General features: G+C 33.4%; 1 protein-coding gene across 1 annotated transcript in view; it reads left to right on the plus strand.

Annotated features, from left to right (window-relative positions):
- The window catches only part of LOC129939010 (protein naked cuticle), a 120,251-nt gene that overhangs the window by 76,417 nt on the left and 28,455 nt on the right, over positions 1 to 15,379 (plus strand). The gene's annotated exons all lie outside the window — the stretch shown is intronic.

Here is a 15,379-nt window from a genome sequence, read left to right on the forward strand (position 1 = left end):
CGTGACAGATGACAGATGACAGGTTGAGGTTAGTTTTAGTTTTTTGTTCTTATTTATTTTAAGGTGGGTTGGTCTTGATGGTGCAACTATTCATTAGCCATTATTTGGAGAATTTTGAGAAAAGTGCGGGTAATTTAGTTTTGTTAAAAATTAGGTAATAAGATCATTTATCACTCTTTGGATAATGTTCGTGTATCCTATTTAATTTGTGGGATTTTTTAAATTTTAAATCAAACTTCATGAATGTTGAAATCGTTTTTTCTTTTTATTTTGAATTTGGAATAATTAGTTTTATCCAAGACTTAAAAATAATAGGTATGAATTGAATCAATTAGGATTTAATTGCTTTTTGACGTTTATTTTTGACAGAACAATGTCAAAACTTATCCAATGGTTGTTTTTGTCGATAAAGTAAGTTTTATAAGAGCTTTTTTTTAAAAACCATTTTCTGAACATTCAGATTTCGTTTTGAAATGCATTTGATGAGTTGGAGATCAATATTTCTGTTTGATGGATTTAAATTAATTTGGATTAAATATTCCTTCGATATACTTTTCAATGAGAGTGACGATGATGACATTTATAACGAATTAATTTTTCCATTTTTTATAAGTAAAATATTTAACAATGAATTTATCAAATAATAATCTTTACCAAAACAACCCGCTTTTTGAAATTGTTTTTGGAATTGTCAATTATTTGACAACCCGTGGCGTGATAGTTAGTGCGTTGGACTGTCATGCCAGAGGTCTTGGGTACAATCCCTGCCTTTGCCATCTAAAGTTTTTTCACAGCTCCTACCTCTTGCAAAGACTTGACAAATCTTCTATGAGTAATTCTTGCCATGAAAAGTCCTTTCTCAAATCAGCCGTTTGGATTCGGCTTAGGTCCCCTCCATCCCTGAAAACATTACTCGCACGAAGAAATGGTTTAGAGTTGTAAGTCACTAGAACCTAATTTTCAATGTTGCGACACTTTGTTTTTAACCAATTGAAATTTGTTTTTAGTTAGAACGCTGGCTCTTTTAATTCTGAACTTGCGGATCAGCTGTAAACACTAAGGAAAAGAAGTTTATCTTTGAAGCTATGACTACACTGAAACAAAAAAAGAAACACAATTTTAAGTTTGACATATTAGGCATTCAAGGCTTGTTTAGATACAAAACTGAAAAGTGACAGTTTGCTGTCAATTTTATATTGTTTTCCGCTGGTATAATAAAAACTCTAATAACCGCACAAAATGACAGTTCTCATTCTATAGAACAATGTCAAAAATCCTGCAAAATATCTGTTATTTACAGATTTTAAATAATATATATAAATAATATTTAACATCTAGTATGCTGTCAATTTTAAATTGTTTTCCGCTGGTATAATAAAAACTCTTTTAACCGCACAAAATGACAGTTCTCATTTTATATAAAAAAGAAGTCAAAAATCATAAAACAGTCATCTTTAGTGATAAGATAAATGATTAAAAATTGTTGTTTGAATTATTATTAAACACTAGAAAAATTATCTGACATCTGTCAAATTTAAATACATATGAAAAATGCTGCCAATCTAAAAATGAACTGAGTTTTTGATTTATAATCCAAATAACTCCTGAGCCCAACAACATGACAGTCCCATAGGAAGATATTGTAATGGGTCCGATTTGTCAAATTGAAAACTTTGACATTTCTCGACGTTTCAAGGTCCCTAGAGTCGAAATAAATTATTTTTAGAAAGATGTCTGTGTGTGCGTGTGTACGTACGTTCGTACGTCCGCACGTCCGTAAGTTCACGACGTTTTTTTCGTCCTCCATACCTCAAGAACCAGAAGAGACATCGATTTTAAATAAATTTTATTATACAGATAGCAAGGCAGAAAGATACAGGAAGGGCTCTCAAGAAAATTACGTGGGTGGTTTTTTTGCCATATCTGTTTGAAAAAAAGGTGAAAATTTTGGTTGACCCTAAATATCTTACGAACCAAAAGCGCTAGAGACTTGAATTAAATTTTATATAATATATTGTAACGTAATGTCAAAGAAGAAAATTTTTTGAAAAAAATCCATTTAACGGTTTTTTTTTAAATCAAAAAAAATTAAAAACAAAATTTGTCACCTCCAAAATTTTACGACTAAAATATGATTTCATCTCCAAAACAATTTTGTGAAACGTAGAATAATGTTTTTGACATCTGATAAAATTTTGAGAAAAATCGAATTGACAATTGTTTTACAACCTAAAAAAAAAATTTATAAAAGTTGGTAAAAATTGATTTTCGACTCAAATATCTTTTCAAAACTTTGAGATATTAGCTTAACACTACTTTTATCTTTCAAAAAATATTTTTATCAACATTCAGTAAAATTTTGAAAATAATCGAGTTAACAGTTTTTTTTACAAAAAATAAAAACCTAAAAAAAATTGAACAAAAGTTGGTAAAAATTGATTTCCGACTCAAATATCTTTTCAAAAATTTGAAATATTGGCTTCAAACTAATTTTATCTTATAAGAAATATTATTTTCAACATAAGGACAAATTTTGAGAGAAAACGAATTGACAGTTTTTTTCAAAAAATAAAAACTTAAACAAAAAATTAATAAAAGTTGGTAAAAATTGATTTCCGACTCAAATATCTTATCAAAAATTTTAAATATTGGCTTCAAACTAATTTTATCTTATAAGAAATATTGTTTTCAACATTCGACAAAATTTTGAAGAAAATCGAATTAACAGTTTTTTTACAAAAAATAAAACTCTAAAAAAAACGATACTAAAACTTGGTAAGAATTTACTTTCGACTCAAATATCTTTTCAAAAATTAAAAATATTGGCTTCAAGCTTGTTTTATTTCACAGATTTCCGATATTCAGTAATTTTTATATAAAAATCTAACAGTCCGTTTTTTCATAAAAAATAAAATCTACAAAAAATAGAACGCAAATTTGGTAAAAATTGATACGAGTACATATAGACAAACTTTTAAGCAAGACAAATCGACAGACGGGATGGGAAGTTATCAGTGTGGGTCGCATACCAGCCTCTTTTTTGAATTTAAAGCTTGAATTAAAATTCTGAAATTAAACAATTGCAATGATACAAACGCAAATCAACTTCAATTGATTGGATCCTGTTTGTTTATCGATCTCATTTATTTATGTGTTTTACTTTTTTTATGGGGTTAGTGACTAAACACACCATTAGTGTGAACTGACCTCAAATGAACTGTCATTAATGGTCAAATTTACTGTCACTTGGTATTATGTTGTCAATTTAAAATACGATTCATGTTCCACAAATATTTTGAACCCATCAAAATTACATTTTTTTTATATGAAACAATGTCAAGATTCATCCACCTGTAGTGATTAAATAACTTGGTTTGAATTATGACACGAAACGACCAATAAGAAAAATAATCTATCATCTATCAAATTTAAAGTCAAATAATGCAAAATTATACTGGTCATTCAAAATCCACCAGTGTGTACCGAGCCCAAATCAACGGTCACTGTTTGTCAAACTTAGTGTCGCAGTATTGCCAGATAAAAAAAACCCACTCTTTGGAAGGTTTATGAATAAATATAAAGTTTGGAACTAAATAAATTATTTTTAAATGGTTTAAAAAGATTCGAAATCAAGTTTATGTTTATTATTCTCTTATTGACAACTCAAAGAAGATTTATCGTGTTCTTTTGATGTCTTAGCCTATTTTAATTACCTACCAAAAGGAATTCCAAGAAAATGTTTCTCACAAAAGACATCGCATCATCATCATCATCGGCTTCAAATATAAAAGCTTTAAATCGCTTTAAGTATATTATAAACGTACAAACCTAAACCTTTACATTGAATTTAAATACATTCTATAATTTCCATAAACAAATATTGAACTTTTGTTCTCCAACATGATATATGTATGTTTGCATATGAAGATTTTCCAAGATAAATAAATAAATTAATAGCCACAAAATTTAACTAGGTCACCAAATTTTCCTTTTAAGGGCTTATATGATGTATTTACATATGTATATTCGTACATGTATCTCCATTCAAATTTATTCATAGTAAAATTGATTTAATTTCAGTAAATATATCTAAACAAAGATGCCCTTTTTATCTTATGTCTTTTGAGGCTTAAATATTCATGAGAGAATTAAATAAAATCCAAAACATGCTTCTTAAAAGAATTTTTTGATCTGATTAAAATCTAAACAAAATTGAATTTCCATTTAAATCGTCTTTTTTATTGATCGTCTTAGATACGCATTAAAAAAGAAAAAAATGTTCCCATAAAATACCCGAAAACACATGTTTTGAAAAGAATCAGTTCGGTAGCAATCGTATGGATATTTCAATTTTATTTAAAACAAAAAATATTCCCACCAAAATCTCAACTTTAAGCATCCCAAAAGAACATGTATCATTTTCATATTAAATGAACCGAATAAAATTAAATAAAACCGAAAAACAATCGAATTACAAAAAATTTGCATACATATCTTTAGGTAAGGTTTATTTTTATTTATACAAAAATTCACTAACGAATTTGCAAATAAATTTAAAATTCACATAAAATTAAAAACAAAATTACTAATTTATTCACGTTTTTATAAAACCAAACAAAAATAAAACACACTAAATTAATAGCCACCCGGTTCATTAACAATTCTTTCAAACTTGAATGTTTTTAGTATCTAAAAAAAATTAAACTAAACTACAAAGAAATACAACATCAAAAACATCAAAAATATAACAATTAAATTGTATCGCGTCATCAGAACATTTCATTTCAAATAATTGTCTAGACAGACAGCAAAATTTACTTGTTAATCGTCGATCGTTGCGATGAAGATATTTTTCAAACAACATCTCAAAGATACAATCGAAATGAAAGATTTCCGATCATCATGTTTCGAGATATTAAAACAGATTTGTTTGATTTTATTGTGAGGAACCGATTTGTGTGTTTGCCAAAAACATAAGAAACTTGACATACAAGATAAATAATTTTACAAAAATCCGTCCCAAGATTGGTCATGGATAAATCCAATAAAAAAACAGATACAAAATCTTCCAAGAAATCAAGAGATACATCGATTAATCAGATCGTGACGATTAAAAAGTTAAAAAACAAAATAAAATTAAAAACAAACACAAACACATCAGCATCTTAAGCGATGTTGTTGTTCCAATATCTCTAGATACATTCAGATGAGATTCAAAAAGTATCTTTTTTGGGAAAAATGAAATTCAGATTCCAGTAGCCGATGACGATGATGATGACGGTACCGATGGTGATGATAATGATGATGATGATGATCATGGTGATCATTGACTTTGTGTTGTGGAGTTGTTTCTTTCTGGACCAGTCGAGTCCTCTTGGTCGATCGGTCGTCCGTCTTCGAGATGTGGAGACTTGGACTGGTCCAGCTGCTTCTGGTGTTAAGTGATCAACGTGTTTTCTTTTTTTTTTCTTTTTGACTTTCGTCTGATGGCAACATCAACAACAACTGGTCCTCTTTTCTCTGTGCACAAATTAAGTGCAAAAGATCAGAGGATGGTGATCATTTATTTTGATTCTTCACTGATCAGCAATGCAATTTATATTTTTCACAAAACTGAATTTTTCTTAATTTTGTTTTCTTTTCGTTTTTTTTTAAGGTTATGTTTGTGTATTTTTGTAGGTTAATTACCAATTTCGGTTGCTGAAATGAACAGAGTGATCTTTTGTAAAGATCTTGACACTCGTGTGATCGCACAGTGACCAGTAGCTCTTTTATATTATGTGAAGTGTTTTTTTCACACTTGAAAATACGTGTTTTTTGTGTGTTTTTTTTTTTTTTAGCGCAGAAGGAAGTTTCTCTTAATTTATTCGTAATTTATTTTTATTTCATCAGGATTTTAAATATAAGTTATGGTTTCTGTTTTGTTGGTGTATATTTGGTTTGGACTGAGCGATTTCATTACATGAATGATGTCTTTTATCTGTCAAACTTAAACAAGGTTAAATGTCAAATAAAATATTTCATCATTCGACGTTACCCGATTATTAAATAAAAATCTATTACATTTTTATAATGATGATAATTTATTTAAGAGATTATTCCAAAAAGCTTGATTTCGTAAATGAGCGTTCACGAATTCAATTGAACTTCAAATTAAATTGGAAATGTGCCAAAATTGTTGCTTTAAGTGACACATACAACGGACTTATATTGACGTTTTAGCAATCAACTAATTTTGTTGATAACAAACTAATGTTAGCCTTTTCTTCCTAATGCTGATAACAGACTGAAACAAATCAATTAAATTAATTTGGTATGACATTTCACTACCTAAAAATGTCTAATCAACTATTTTAATTAATAAAAAACAAAGAAAGAATTTGAAAAGCAAAAATGTTTATAATAATTAAGAAAACATGGCAACTAAAAATAATGATTGTTTGCTATCACAATAAAGTATTACTCAAGCCAAGTCCGTCCTATCATAACACTTCAAACAGATGCTAAAAAAAATAAAATTTATTTGAAGTACAAACACTTACTTACGTAAGATGGCGCTACAGTCCGTATCCATATGTACGTCTCCAGCCAGCTCGGTCCCTAGCTAGCTATCTCCAGTTTCACACGCCAAGTTGGTTGAGCTCCTCTCTCAGCTGGGTGCGCTACCTAAGTCACGGCCTTCCCCTACTGTGCCGTCCCTCGGGATTGGAGGTCCATTTGCTCTACATGACCCAGGCATCTAAGCCGTTGGACTTTAATTCTGCTAACTACATAGGTCAGTGTCGCTGTACAGCCCGTACAGTTCGTCGTTATATCTTCTCCTTCATTCTCCATCTATGCGTACGGGACCGAAAATCACCCGAAGAATTTTTCTCTCGACGCAACGTAAGACGCTCTCATCTTTGGTTGACAGGGTCCAGGTCTCAGCGCCATATATGAGAACCGGGATTATAAGTGTCTTATAGATGGTGATTTTAGATGCTCGAGAGAGGACTCTACTTCTCAATTACCTTCTAAGTCCAAAGAATTAGCGATTTTCAAGAGTTATTCTTCGTTTGATTTCAGCGCTGGTGTCGTTGTCTGTGTTAATAGCGGTACCTAGGTAGACAAAGTCCTTAACTACCTTGAATTTAAAGCTGTCCATGGTGACGTTTTGTCCAAGACGTCGTTGTTCAGTGTCCTTTCTGATGACAGCATATACTTGGTCTTGCCCTCATTGATCACTAAACCCATCTTTTTCGCTTCCTTCGCAATGCTGAAAAACGCTCCACTGACATCACGCTTTGATCTTCCAATTATGTCAATATCATCTGCGTATCCGAGTAATTGGATGGACCTTTGGAAGATTGTGCCTTAACTCTAGAGTGTGAGTTTTGCACAATTCTTTCCAAACGATGTTGAAGAAGTCGCATGACAGTGCATCGCCTTGTCTAAAAGCTTTTTTGACATGAAATGCATCGGTAAGATCTTTTCCGACCTTGATAGAGCAGCGTGCATTCTCCATCGTCATTCTGCACAAACGGATAAGTTTGACAGGGATGCCAAAACTAGACATTGCTCGGTAGAGCTCTTCCCTATAGATGCTGTCATACGCGGCTTTAAAATCGATAAAGAGATGGTGGGTATCGATTTGAAGCTCCTGGGTTTTTTCCAAGATCTGCCGTAGTGTGAAAATTTGGTCGATAGTGGACTTTCCTGGTCTGAAGCCACACTGATAAGGACCCATCAGGTTTTTGACGAATGGCTTCAGACGTTCACATAATACGGCAGAGAGGATCTTATACGCAATGTTAAGGAGACTGATGCCTCTGTAGTTGGCGCAGTTAAGAGGGTCTCCTTTCTTATGTATCGGGCACACTATGCTGAGATTCCACTCATTGGGCATGCTTTCTTCCGACCATATTTTGCAGATGAGTTGGTGCATGCTCAATACCAAGTCATCGCCTGCTGCTTTGAATAGTTCGGCAGCGATGCCGTCAGCTTCAGCAGCTTTGTTTGACTTAAGTTAAGATATAGCTATCTTCAATTCGTCGAGGTCGGGTAGGCGGAATTGTTGATCTGCGTCGCCTAGGTTGAGTGGTTATATCTCTCTTACAGCGGAATTCGGTTCGTCATCGCCGTTATATAATTTGGAGAAGTGGCCTTTCCATATTCTCAACATCATCGTCTTTACAGGCTTCAGTTCGTCGCTGGTACCCTTGGGAGGTCTTTTTTACCTTTTGGTAAAATTTACGAACCTCATTCCTGTTGTGACATCCCTCTATCTCCTCTATCTCCTCGATCGCGAGCTTCTCGTTCTTTTTTTTTTTCATCTTCTGCTCGTAGAGCTCGCGAGCAGCTCTGGTCTTTCTGTACAGTGCCGTTTTGTATGCGTGTTGTTTCGCTGCGTGTTTTTGCCGGCATTCGTCGTCGTTTCACTATTGTCTCCGTATAAAACCTTGAACTTCAGAGGCTACATCTCTGATGGCTGCAAGGCAATGTTGCCACTGGTTTTCAATGCTTAATGCGGGCAGCATATGACTCGTTAAGAGGTTATTAGAGACTTGATCGGAAAAGGACATGGCAGTCTCTTGCGATTGTAGCCGTCTAACTTCGAATCTCCTAACAACACTTCCTTGTTTTGGCTTGGATCGGAATATCCGTAGCCGTACCTTGTCCAAGAGCTCGAAGAATATGTCTTTGGTTTCTTCATCTTTCTCCTCTGTTGGAGCATGCGTGCATATTAGGCTTATGTTGGCGAATTTAGTCTTGATGCGTATTTTCGTGATGCGCTCGCTCACACTGTTGAAACTCAAAACCCCCAACCTGGAGGGCCAGATCCTTAGTATAACTCTAAGGACGGGGAGCCAGATAAACCGCTCCTTCCAGGCCTGGGCTTCGAATATGTCGAAGAAGCCCTGTAAGGTGTTCACTAAGTAGATTAACCTTACTGGAACTGTAGAGCACCACCGTTGATTACATCTTGGGAATTCCTCCGCTGCCGCTAGATAAGAAGATGTGCCTTAGTGGAAACACCTCACCCCCCCCCCCCTCTATCGTTTGCTGCCCCCAACAACTTTCGACTGGGGTTAAAACCCAATCTCATGTTGAGGTACTAGGCACCCAATGTTCACCGCGGGGAGGAGGATAAACAGAGGTGGATTTTGAGAAAAACCTGTGGACGCTTGTGTCCTCTTGAATGCACATGTCTTCCATTTGAACAACGAAGTACATACACACAAAATGAAAAACTTTTCTTTTTTTATTTTTCAAGATAGATAACAATAATCATAATGACACTTATAAGAAAATATCAAATCAAATGGCGCCCAACCAAAAACCTCACATCATACTCGTATACAGAGGCTAAAGTCAAAAGTCAATAAAACCATAAGTGCTTAATTTGTAATGTATAAATCAGATTAGAAGATAACAAAATATACATTCCTGTCCAGTATACATATGTGTATGTATATGTATTCAATGTGTAATTGAGTTCAATAAATAATAATTTTTCTTACGCCCTTGGCTTGGCCAACGGATGTAAAGTCTATATAGGCGTCCGGCGTCGGGCGCCACTTTACAATCAAAGTTGTTGTTTTTTCCGTATAATTTTAACCCCTCGAACGATGTTGATGATGATGGTGGAAATATATATTCAAAAAACATATTTCCAGGAATTTAAATCATAATAAACTCTCGCAGTTATTGAGCCTATCTATCATCCTATTATAAACCCAATCGAAACGATTTCTGATTGCTTATATTGTGCGGAGTTTTTACGATTTGTTATCAAATATCGTAAATCTATTATAAAGGGAAATAAAACAAAAAGAACACAATATTAACAGCAGCAGTCGCTTCTTTTAAGTATAAAAATATACAACAACAAAAAACTTACATAGTATCTACCAAAATCCAATATTATTCCATCTACGTATATGTATCTAGTGAACATGTTTATCTATTAAAAATAAATATCAATGTTTATGATGAACAAAGATGAAAACTTCCCAACAACAACAACAAGAAAATAAATATAATTCAGAATAAAAATAAAAACCCATCATACCACTTAAATTCATAAGGGCCCATAAAAAATTATTGGAAATAGGCCGAATATTATTATGGCATTGGATATATTGTGTGTGTATTTTTGGACATTCAAGCTCATTTATAGATGGTCCCTATTGTTATGGTCGCACATTTTGAAAAAGAAAATACATAACAGCTTTATTGAGGGTCAATCTATTATAGAGACATGGGATACAAAGCCATGTTCGATGACAGATAAAATTTCATTTCATAAAGGCTTACACACAATGCTTTTTGGTTATACAGAGAGTAGGTTAAAAGATAGAGTTGTTACTTTAATGTTATTTATTTTTATTATCAAAGTGACAGAAAAGTAAAAAGAAAAAACCATTGAATTAAGCTCAAAAACCTAACAAAGATATCGTTTATCAAATGTCAAATCTGACATTTGTCAAAATAAAGTAAGCACTAACATTCAATAAATTGTGTTTTTGTGTGTGTGCTTTGCTTTGCAGTTGATAAATGAATTGATTTTCTCTATTTCAAAGGAAGAAAACATATTTCCTTATACATGAATCCTCACTTGATTTTGAATTCAATGGCAGAACGTTCGTTCGTCCTTTGTACTTATGGTAAAAGCCTTTACGATGGGCTCTTTAACCATATGTTTACACACTACATTTGTTTCTATGACTTTCCATTTTCAATTTTTTTTCGTTCACACACAACTGAATATCTATCAATTTACATGCAAAAGCTGTTCCAAATCATGACTCTTTTAAAAAAAAATAAGGTTAAACTTTCTTCTTCTCAAGACAGAATAAGGGTTACCAATTGTCATCCCCTTTCAAATAAAATATATCCTTAAAAATAAAAAACAAACAAACTATTCTCAACCCCCACACATGTCATGTGTGTGTTTTATTTACAAAGACACAAGAGAAGAACAATAACATCACACAACTCTTTGATCATGAACAACACAATTTCGGTCTCTTGTGTCAAAGTGATGAATGGCAATGGGGTTGGGAAGGTCTTTTCTTATCAAAGAAAAGAACAAATAAAATAAAAAAGAAAAACAACAAAACTTTTGTTTCACTAAAAATAATCAAAAGCGAAAAAAGTTTATTAGATTGTCAGACTAAACGAGCGTGTAAACAACAACAACAATAACAACAACATCAAAACGACGACAAAAGATGAAAGCAAATAAGAACTCACTTTTAAGTTGCTCAAAATGTATCTTTTTGTATCTATTTCGATGGATATCTTTATCTTAATCTCTATTAACCAACAAAAGAACAAGACAACAAAACATAAAATAACATTTAAATTTAATTCGCATCTGGCAACAATTCAATTTGTTGTTTGTTTTTTTTTTTTTGTGTTTATTATTGTTTCTATTAATTTACCTTCTAGTTTTTATTTTTATTATTTATAAATAAATCACAAAGTGAGTAGCGTGAAAATAAAAACATCAAACAGACGGACAATGCAGACATTTTTATTTTTATTTCTTTTTTCTTTTTTGCGCTCGCCGCGCCACCACCACGCCGCCGCGCCATGTCATCATCAATACGACATTGACAAGCATGAAACATCAATTTATTGACATTAATTTGACAGGTGAAAATATTGCCGATATATTCAATGAATTCCAATGGACAATGATGGTGTAGTTACTGTCAAAAGAGGTTGTAGTGTTTGGTTTGTCTATGGTTTTTATTCGCAATGAAAAAGAGATAAGTAGAAAAAATAAAAGGAAATCACGTAAAAAAAGGAACATTTATCTCAAGTTCTCTTCTACATATATATAAATACATGTATATAGAGCTTAAAGAAGTCGAACGGACAACGTAAGAATTTGGGAGCACATTCATACACTATACACATTCATTCATACGTTAAACATTCCTACACATGTATGGCTATGAATGGATATCGCATTGATTTTTCATTCTGAAGTAGGTTAGAAGGTATGGAGCTGTGTGGAGACCTTTACCGTTTTGTGGTTAAGGTCCTAGCACATATTGGAATTCCATACCATAACCATTAGGTATATAGATATTTTTGGGTGTATAGATAGATACTTCTAAATTATATCACTCAAGTGCGTATCTATATCGATCTGCTGTGCTTTAAGGGTTTTTGTTTCTTCTTTTATTCATTTTTATATCATAAATGGTTGTTGTTGGTTCTTCTAAAAAAAATATAAGATAACCACTTGAAAAATTGAAAATTACAATTCAATTGATGGTATTTATAGGTATGTTGGTTTATTTTTGTTGATCTTATCATGAAGAGAATAAAAAGCAGTCATTCTTTTTTTTTTGTAAATATATTTATTAATTTAAAGGAAATGAAGCAAACACTTGACGTTTGTGGCGCCACAAATTGTTGTAAACGAAAAGCACTTTCAATTAGGTAAATATGAAAAAAGTAGATACTTTTATATATATCTTCTGAATAAATTCATGCGGCAATGATTAAGAAATGGCTGGAAAAGGGTAGTACTTTTTTTGTACTACAGAAGCACAAAAACACAAGTGTTTTTATTTTTTCAAAGGAGTAAGTTCTTCTTCGTTAAGTTCTCTTTACACGGAATTCATTATTTTCATTTTTTTTTGTCTGTTTGCATATTATTTAATTAAAAATAAGCTTTTGAAAATGCTTAACATAAATTAATATAAACAAAAAGTGGCGCCCGGGAAAAAAACTGTAATCTCAATAGGTACTTGAGTAATTGCTTTAAACTTGAAGCATCTTCTTATAATTCTGCTTCTTCTTCGTGTTCTTATTTAAGTGATAAGAAACTTTTACATTCAATTGTTAGCGTGAAAAGAAGCATTGAAAGAAAAAGCAATGTAAAGGTTAGAATTTCGTAGAACGGAAAAGGGAAATCCAAGAAATAGCACATGAAAGTAACCATTTTAATCGATAATGCGAAATACGTTTCGCCAAAATCATGGGTTTGACATTTATTCATGTCGGAAAGTATAGAAATAACAACAAAAACTCGATTTATGTGATTGTTAGAAAAGTTTTTTGTTATGATTTTTATTGGAATTTGAGCTTTGGTTGGAACCATGTAGATAACTTAACGAAACTTTATAGAGAAAACTGGCAGCAACAATATCTTTGTTTGAACTGATAGTTGGAACAATATCTTATTCTATGTGGAGTTTTGTCATCTACTTTGGTTTATTTGTGTTTCTCAAGAGTAAGGGTACTTCTGGACACAACACATTTAAGAACATCTGTTATTTGACATATTATAGAAATTCAACGAAATTTGTGTGAATCATTAAATGACTGTTTTCGTTATTTTATGACATTTACTTTCGTGACATCTTAAAAAATACAGTTTTATCTTAACATGGGTAAATTAACGAATCTTTCCAAGTGTCAGAATAACAGCTTTTCACACCAGTTGCAGAATTCAACGAAGAATGAATCAAATGTCAACTTTGAGATTTGTATATACCATAGTGTCATTCCGAATCCAATGGGAACTTAATTATCAGTTTCTGTAATCATAAAGATTATTTTACTTAAATAAACTATGACAGATGCAACTTAGTACCCGTGGCTTGATGGTTAGTGCGTTGGACCGTGATTTGAACGCAAAACATGAAGATTGGGGAAATTAACATAGTAATCCCAGAGGTAACCATCTTTTTAATTTGATGAATCTTTAGAGCGTTGAATATGGCGTCGACCTGCTGGCTACTGAAAAGCCATTGTATCCAAGAATTGGCTCCTTTGTGGATCTTTTGCTGTACGACACCAGACTAACAGTAACAGACAATGTGGGTAATCACCCTAGAAACTGCTTACAGACAGTCGAGTACGACACCACAGTGATCACTGCGGACTGGCTGCTGTACTGCAGATTCCGAACGAACGCGTGGAGTTGGAGGAATACGTTGCAACGCACTCATGCGTTGGCCTCGTTTTACCAACGCAGTAGCGAGAGTACTTTGTATGAGTGACATAGTCCCACCAAACAACAGAAACCTGACAAATACAGAAATTGATCAACATTTACAACAGATGGACGAAAGAATAAAACGAACGATGGAACGGACAATTCCAAAGTACAAAGAACGGGACCAAATGAACGCTTACAGAAACGCGACTTTTGACGCACTACGTACGTAGGCACAAGAGAAGCTTACTGACAAGACTCAAAAACTTGAAGGTTAGGACACTAAAGTCGTCAATAAAAAATGTCAATCTGTTGATTAAGGAGAACTACAGGTTATTAATTAACAAGTACTGGAACCGCAAGATCCGGTCAGTTCATTCCAGTGTACCTAATATGTTTCCTAAAATCAACAAGATATTCAGAAAAAAGAACGATAAAGACCTTCCGTGTCTCCAAACTCCAAAGAACTGAAGAAAACAGACGTACTCAGGACAGCGCAAATAGATCCAGAGGAAGCCATCTTTGACGATGACTTTTACATAATTGAAGATCCGAAGGAAAAAGCAGAGGCGGTGGGAGCTGCATTCTAGCAAGTGTTCAAGGTGAATGTTAGCATTCGCCCCAACCACGACCTGGAAAACACAGCCCTTTACCTTCGAAATGATATCACACAATACCGATCTGAGAACCGCGGTTTCATGCGGTTTAATGACGATTCCTTGACAAATGCCATAATAGCCGAGCAAACGGGACCAAGTCCCTTGTTAGTGACGAAGGTTGAGCTTCAGCTCATCTTCAATTCAATAAAAAATAAAAAGTCAGCAGGTGTCGATGGTATATCCAACATTGTACTAAGACATTTACCGAGGCAATTGACATTTACACCACACTCTTTAATAATGCACTGAATAATGCATATTATCCAGTGCATTGGAAGACTGCTGTAGTTCATCCTCTCCCGGAAAGGGAAAGGACAACTCCAACCCGTCAAATCTTTGGTCGATAGGGCTCTGACTCAGTGGGCTGCGGACAACAAAATAATTCCGGATAAACAGTTCGGGTTCAAGGCGGGTGATTATACAATTCAAGCTTGGTCTAAGCCCGTTTCTGATATCTAATGGAATAAATCTAAACAACAATGCACAAGTGCTGTTCTGGTTGATTTGGAAAAGGCTTTTAACACCGTATGGTAAGAGGGTCTTTACCTAAAACTGAGCAGGCAAATCATTGTTGTATATACTTTATGATATGCTTAACGGTAGAAAGTTTGTTGTCAAAAGTGGAGATGTAACTTCTACTACAATATTCTTAATTAAAAGTGGTCTTCAACAGGGAGCGGTGAATTCGCCGATTCTCTTCAGTATTTACACCAGCGATCTGATAGATAGTCTTACAAATGCTACTGCTTACGCCAACGATCTAATTGCGTAAAGAACG

Source organism: Eupeodes corollae, chromosome 1 (genome assembly GCF_945859685.1).
Source record: "Eupeodes corollae chromosome 1, idEupCoro1.1, whole genome shotgun sequence".
Lineage (NCBI taxonomy): Eukaryota > Metazoa > Arthropoda > Insecta > Diptera > Syrphidae > Eupeodes > Eupeodes corollae.